We start from the raw sequence: 7,838 nt of genomic DNA, 5'->3' as shown, positions 1-7,838 counted from the left end.
CTCATGGCCTAGCGCCCTGCTAGTGGAAATGGCCTGTTGCAGATTACTGTTCTATCATGGCAGCCTGCATGATAGGATGCAGAAAGAGATTATGTAAGGTCTGTACCCCAAAATTTGCGGTCATGACGATTTATATTTGGTTACCATAAAAACCCAAATTAACCAGAGTATAAGCTTGCTCCAGCGTAAAGTGTTCCATGACCAACAGTATGATATACTGTTACTATATGTTACTATGGTCCCAATGCAGCAGTCCTTGAGAGACAAACCTTTGGCTTCTGAATGTTCATGTATTAAATGAAGGGCTGGTTTATGCCAAGCCCAGAAGAAATGTGGAATACTTTCTGCCAGCCCCTAAAGTGTGTGTGTGCTGGAGTGTGTGAGTGTGAGTCTATGTGGTCTGTGTGTGAGCATGTGAATATGTCTGAGTATGGGTATGATGTTTAGCTTCAGTTACCTGATTAGTTTACCAGGACAGGTCCCAATTTTATGCTAATGTACCTCTGGCACCCAGGATTTCATATTGCTACTGCGAGACCATATTTTCTTGTGGGTACAATGTTATAAACAACACTATAAACTGTGATTAGGTTCACTAGATGGTCCTACAGTTTGTTTAAACTGCAAAGTACAATATCAGAATCTGAGTTTCAATCCTGGAGTCACCACTCACCGACTGTAGCATTAGACAAGTCACTGAACCTCTTCATGACTTGATTTTGTCTTTTGTAATATGAAGACAATAATTTTATTATCTTCCTCAAAGGGTTGTTGTGAGGATTTAATAAAATACTTTAGATAAAGCAACTAGAACAATGCCTTATGTGTAGCAAATGCTCAATAAATATTATTAAATTTACAGTCCTGTTTCTCTATTTGCTGTCTTTTACATTTTATTTTGACATAATTTCAAACTTTATTATGAAGTCATAAAATTTATCTATTTAATTATTCTGTCTTTATATATTTACATTTTACAAGATAGCAGTGAGCAGGACCAAAGGGAGGGTGAGTGTGAGAGAGTGTGAGTGAACATGAAGGTGGACAACCAAACTCGTGCAGTGCAGAGATGCAGAGCAGAAGATTCCTGTGCTGTGGACAGGAACAGCTGGCTACCCCGGTAAGCAGCTCTTCAGGGCGCTTCTCCTTGCGCCACGGGGAGGTCCCATCATTTTGGAAGAACCCCGGTCTTCCCTGGGAAGAAGCAGTGGGAGTGGCTAGGGCCCAGCAACCTGAGCCCACCAGTGCACCTGGCACCATCGGACCAGTGGACACTCTGTGTCAACACAGACCGGTGCACAGTAGCGGAGCTCCCAAGGTGCCGGCCACGGAACCCACGGACAGCCGGGAGCCCAGCACCATCCCCCATAGTAGTAGCCCAATCAGAGTCGAGATATACCCCCAGCAACAGATGTTGGGGAGCAGACATCCATCGCCAGGCAACAGAAGCACAGATCAGCAACTGAGACCCATCCCCCAAAACTACAGCAAAAGCTGAACAGGAGTTGACTCCCACAGGGCAGCAGCACTCCCCAGCTGCCAGTGGCAGGACCTGGGGCGCCACAGAGGCCTGTGCGGTCCACTAGCTCACAAGAGCAGTGGGAAGCCAGAGGCCAAGAGAGACTGATGCAATCCACCTGCCCCCTGCAGGATTTGCAGACTTTGGGCGCACCAGAGAGGCCTCTGTGGCACACCACGGACTGTGCGATCCAGTTACCTGCAGGACCTGCAGGGTGCAGGGGCACCAGAGAGGACTGTGTGACCCAGCTGCACACAACTTAGGCGTAGAGGATGTGAAAATGGAGGTGGAGTGAATAGAAGCTACACAGACGATCTCCCAGGACCAAATGGGAATTACAACTAAAATAAAGACCAACCCTCAGAAAAAAGCAACAGAAAAGCAGCAGGACGGGACCATATAATCAGGGACACTGGTAGGATCTGCGGAGGCATGAGAGGGTGGCGGGCTGGGAACCCACGGACAGCAGTCTTAGCTGTGACCAGCGCCCTTGAGAATAAAGACCAAGCCTGCTCCACAGCGCAGAGAGCTTGGACAGAGTGCTAAAATAGCCACAGCCACTCACCTGGGGGCTACAGCAGAAGGAAGGCAGACTGCGCCGAAACTATATGAGGACAACCAGGATTTGGAAGGCACTCAGAGTTTTTGCTGAGTTGCAGCTACAATGGACAGTGGCCAGTGTGCTCCTTCCCAGAGCTGTGGGGAAAAGCAACAGCCCCCTTCCTTTGGAGATTCAGCCCTTCCCAGGCGAGACAAAGAAATGCAAATTGAGGCTTATTAACAACCAGCATCTATCCTATTCTCTAGAAATCCTCTAATTCAGAACACTAGGGCTACATTCCAAGGCACTGAGTAACTGAGACTACTAGCCTCCAGGAAAAAGCTAGAGAATAACTGAACCTTTCCTGGGCTTGCAAACCCACATAGGAGAGTAAGACTTGACAGTGGTGTTTAATGTGCACCCGCCCCGCCCCCCCCCGGCTCATCCAAATCCAGTAGAGGGAGCCACAAACAGCACAACACCAATACCCACAGAGAAATTTGACAGGCTCCAAAACCCACTGAGATAGCCAAAATGGTGAAATAAAGAAACAAATCCCAAATGAAAGAACAAGAGAACTATATCGAAGATGAAATAAATGAAATGCAGATAAGTAAATTATCAGAGGTACAGTTCAGAGCCATGATCTTGAGGAAGCTCAACAGCATGAGTAAGGACATCAGCACCATAAGTAAAGATACAGAAACATTGAAAACCAACCAGGGGAAATGAAGAATGACTGACATAGCAGAAATAAAGAACACATTGGAAGGACTAACCAGCAGAGTAGAGGAATCTGAGGTCTGGATCAGTGAATTACAAGACAGGGTAGAAAAAATCAACCAATCAGAAAACCAAAACGAAAAAACAATTAAAACACAGGAAAACAGCTTAATAGAACTGTGGGACAACTTGAAATGTAATAACATTTGCATCATGGGAGTCCCCGAGGTAGAAGAAAATGGGCAAGGGTTAGAGAATATATTTGAAGAAATAGTGACAGAAAGCTTTCCTAACTTGGTAAAGGAAGAAGGCATTCAAGTTCAAGAAGCACAGAGAGCCTCAAGTAGGAAGAACCCAAACAGGCCCACACCATGACACATAATTAAAATGCCAAAAATTAAAGAGAAAAAACGAATCCTAAGGGCAGCAAGAGATAAGCAGCAGATTACCTACAAAAGAAACCCCATAAGACTCTCAGCTGACTTCTCAACAGAAACACTACAGGCCAGAAGGGAGTGGCATTAAGTAATCAAGGTCATGAAAAACAAGGATCTGAATTCAAGACTACTATATCCAGCGAGGCTATCAGTCAAAATAGAAGGTCAAATAAAGAGCTTCCCAGACAAAATAAGGCTAAGGGAATATATTAACACCAAACCAGCACTGCAAGATATACTAAAAAGACTGCTATAATTAGTAGAAGAAATAGAAAGAAAAATAGAACCACACTAAACGAAAATGGCAATAGATAAGTACATATCAATTATCACCTTAAATGTGAATGGTTTGAGCGCTCCGATAAAAAGACACAGAGTAGCTGACTGGATAAGAAAGCATGACTCACACATAGGTTGTTTACAAGAGAACCACCTCACAACAAAAGACTTACGTAGGTTGAAAGTGAAGGGATGGAAAAAAATCTCTCAGTCAAATGGAAAGCAAAAACAAAAACAAAAAACTGGGGTAGCAATACTCATTTCTGATACTGTTGCTTTCAAAATGAAGGGCATAACTAGAACAAAGAAGGTCACTACATAATATTGAAAGGATCTATCCAACAGGAAGATATAACCTTGGTAAACATATATGCACCCAATATAGGAGCACCAACATATATTAAAAATCTTCTGGAGTACTTTAAAGGAGAAATCAACAACAATACAATCATAGCAGGGGACTTCAACACCCCACTGACAACACTGGATAAATCATCTAGACAATAAATTAACAAGGAAACACAGACTCTAAATGAAACGGTAGATCAAATGGATTTAATAGATATCTACAGAGAATTACACCACAAAACTGAAGAATTCACTTTCTTCTCAAGTGCACATGGGACATTCTCAAAGACAGAACACATGTTAGGCCACAAACTAAGTCTCTACAAGTTCAAGAAGATTGAAGTCATATCAAGCATCTTCGCAGATTAGAATGGCATGAAACTAGAAATCAATTGCAATAAGAACATGCAAAGACATTTGAAAACATGAAGGCTAAATGGCATTTTACTGAACAATGAATGGGTTACCATAGAGATCAAGGAAGAAATTTAAAACTTCCTGAAACCAATGAAAATGAACACACAACAACACAAAATCTATGGGATGCAGAGAAAGCAGTTCTGAGAGGGAAGTTCATAGCACTACAGTCCTATCTCCAGAAACAAGAAAAATTTCTAATAGACTATCTAACTTCACAACTTAAAGAACTATAAAGCAAACAAAAGAAAACCCCAGAGCCAGTAGAAGGAAGGAAATAGTAAAGATCTGAGCAGAAATAAATAACATGGAGACCAAAAACACAATTCAAAGGATCAATGAAACAAAGAGCTGGTTTTTCGAAGAGATAAACAAGATTGATGGACCCTTAGCTAGACTCACCATGAAACAAAGAGAGAGCCCAAATATACAAAATCAGAAATGAAAAAGGAGAAATAGTAACTGACACCGCAGAAATACAAACGATTGTTTACAAACATTATGAACAATTATATGCAACAAATTTGACAGTCTAAGCAAAATAGACAAATTTCTAGAAACAATAGTCTTCAAAAATAGAACTGGAAAGAGATAGAAAACTTAAACAGACCAATAACAACAAAAGAATTTGAAGATATAATCAATACTCTCCCAGCCAACAGAAGCCCAGGCCTGGATGGCTTCATGGGGGAATTTTACCGAACATTCAAAGAAGAACTGATACCCATTCTCCTCAAACTATTTCAAAAAATTTAAGAAGAAGGAAGACTTCCAAACACGTTTTATGAGGCCAGCATAATTCTACTTACAAAACCAGAAAAAGACACTACAAAGAAAGAAAACTACGGACCAATATCCTTGATGAACATAGGTGTCAAAATCCTGAACAAAATACCAGCAAATCAAAGCCAGCAATACATCAAAAAAATTATTCACCATGACTAAGTGGGATTCATCCTAGGGATGCAAGGATGGCATAATATTCGCAAATCAATAAATGTGATAAACCACATAAACAAAACGAAAGATAAAAATCGTATGATCATATCAATACACGCTGAGAAAGCATTCAACAAAATCCAGCACCCATTTCTGAAAAAACACTCAGCAGTGTGGGAATAGAGGAACCATATCTCAACATAATAAAGGCTATATATGAAAGACCTACAGCCAACATCATACTCAGTGGGAAAAATTAAAAGCATTTCCCTTAAGAACAGGAACAAGACAAGGATGCCTACTTTCGCCACTCTTATTTAACATGGTACTGGAAGTCTTAGCCACAGCAATGAGACAGGAAGAAAAAATAAAAGGGATCCAAATTGGAAAGGAGGAAGTGAAACTGTCATTATTTGCAGATGACATGATACAATAGATAGAAAACCCCAAAGACTCCATCAAAAATTTACTAGACTTACTAAATGACTTTGTCAAAATAGCAGGATACAAAATTAATGTCAAGAAATCGACAGCATTCTTATACACCAATGATGAAGTCACAGAAAGAGAAACTAAAAAAAACCAATCCCATTTATTATCACAGCAAAAATTTAAGATACCTAGGAATAAACTTAACCAAAGAAATAAAGGACCTATTTGGAGAAAACTACAGGTCATTGAGAAAGATATAAAAAAGTGAAAGCACATACCTTGTTCATGGCTTGGAAGAATTAACATCATTAAAATGTCAAAAACAATATGGTATTACCTCAAAAAATTAAAATTTGAACTCCTATTTGACCCAGTGATCCCACTTCTAGGAATATACCCTAAGAAGCCTGAAACACCAATCAGAAAGAACATATGTACCCCCAAGTTCATAGCAGCACTATTTATAATAGCTAAGATCTGGAAACAGCCCAAATGTCCATCAGTAGACAAATGGATAAAAGAGTTGTGATACATATACACAATGGAGTACTATGCAGCTATAAGAAAGAAAGATCTCTTCTTCTTTGAGACGACATGGAGGGACCTGGAGAGCATTATCCTAAGCGAAACAAGCCAAGCAGAGAAAGACAAATATCACGATCTCACTTATTTGTGGAATATAATGAACGTAACAGTCTGAGGAATAGGGTAGTTTCAGAAACCTGGAAGTTCGGTACAGACTTATCATCCCCAGGAAAGAGGGTGTGGAGGCAGAGATAACCCACAGAATTTATATGCAGGGTCACACAGCTGGAACATGCTGCAGTTGGGAACTGAACTCAGGCTATGGTTTTGCGTTTACTTCTAAGTGTTTCTTTCTGTTGTTTTTTTCATGATATTTTTCAAGGAAGAATTAGATTTAGTCATCATTTTTAAGGATTTATATAGTTTGTGGGGGAGGTCAAACAAGTAATCTGTTATTATGAAGGCCCATAGAAATGAATGCTCTAGGAACAATTGTTTATATGACAATTTTTAATTGATATACAGATTATGTTAATCTTGGTTTCATTTTAGATTGTCAAATAGATTACAAAAAGAAACACATGACACTCAGTGTATCAGGGATTGTTTGTTTTATTGAGTTCCTCTGGGTTTTCTTTCTTAATTGACAAATTAATTAATCCTGTCTTCAATTCTACATGGACTGTACACTATTTACGTGACCTGGGGGAAGTCATTTCCCCTCTCTGTTTTACTTTCCACATCAGGAGGGTGAGGATGATGACAACTGACCTGAGAGATTATGTGGCTCAAGCTTGGTGGAACTCAGTGAGCAGAGCAAATCTATTTCTGCCATTACTCTTCCCATTAAACTGCTATGAACACCAAGATGCCTTCTTGGCTAGACACTGGCTTTTAGCCCTGGACCCCTAATTTCCCACTGGATCTTGCCTGAGCACTGTGGCCCCTTCATATTCCTTCAAGGGGGACAATGGACCATGGGTAGGCTCCTGCCTGCTTCCTAGACTCTTAAGCACTTGTGATGCTGATTGCAAGGAGGGTGGGACAGGGATCTTCCAGTGTATTGTGTTGTTGGACCCTGAAGATTCCATTTGCTTATTTCTTGGTCAAGGCTGGGAGTAGAGGCTGCTTTTGATGAATCAAGCTGTTCTGCCATCAGTGTGTATTCTTTTCTTTGTTTTTGTTGTTAATTCTCACCCGAGGATATTTGTCCATTAATTTTTTAGCTAGAGTGGAAGGGAGGGAGGTGGAGAGAGAGGGAGAGAGACATCGATGTAAGAGAGACACATTAAATGGTTGCCTCACACATGACCGCAACAGGATCTGGGGATCGAACCTGCAACTCAGGTATGTGCCTTAGATGGAATTAAACCCACGACCCTTCAGTCTGCAGGTTGATGCTCTAACCACTGAGCAACCATCCAGGGCAACAGTGTGTATTCTTTTGACAGGACTTTCTGACCTCTTTTCAACTTAAAAAAAAAAAAAAGAGTCCATGGCAAAACAATTATTGACTTGTGTGAAAATGATTCAAGATGGTATTTCAAACAAGGTGAGGAGGAAGGTAGGCATCTCTTAGGGTTAGCCTGATCTAACTGCAGGTGGTCACTGGCAACAGACTTCCCCCTGCATATATTTGTGGGGTAGGCCACAGAAGCTTCAATGGCCTGGCTCACCC

Source organism: Molossus molossus, unplaced genomic scaffold (assembly GCF_014108415.1).
Source record: "Molossus molossus isolate mMolMol1 unplaced genomic scaffold, mMolMol1.p scaffold_m16_p_6, whole genome shotgun sequence".
Classification (NCBI taxonomy): domain Eukaryota; kingdom Metazoa; phylum Chordata; class Mammalia; order Chiroptera; family Molossidae; genus Molossus; species Molossus molossus.
The sequence above is the reverse complement of the archived record's forward strand: the minus strand, read 5'-3'. Positions refer to the sequence as shown.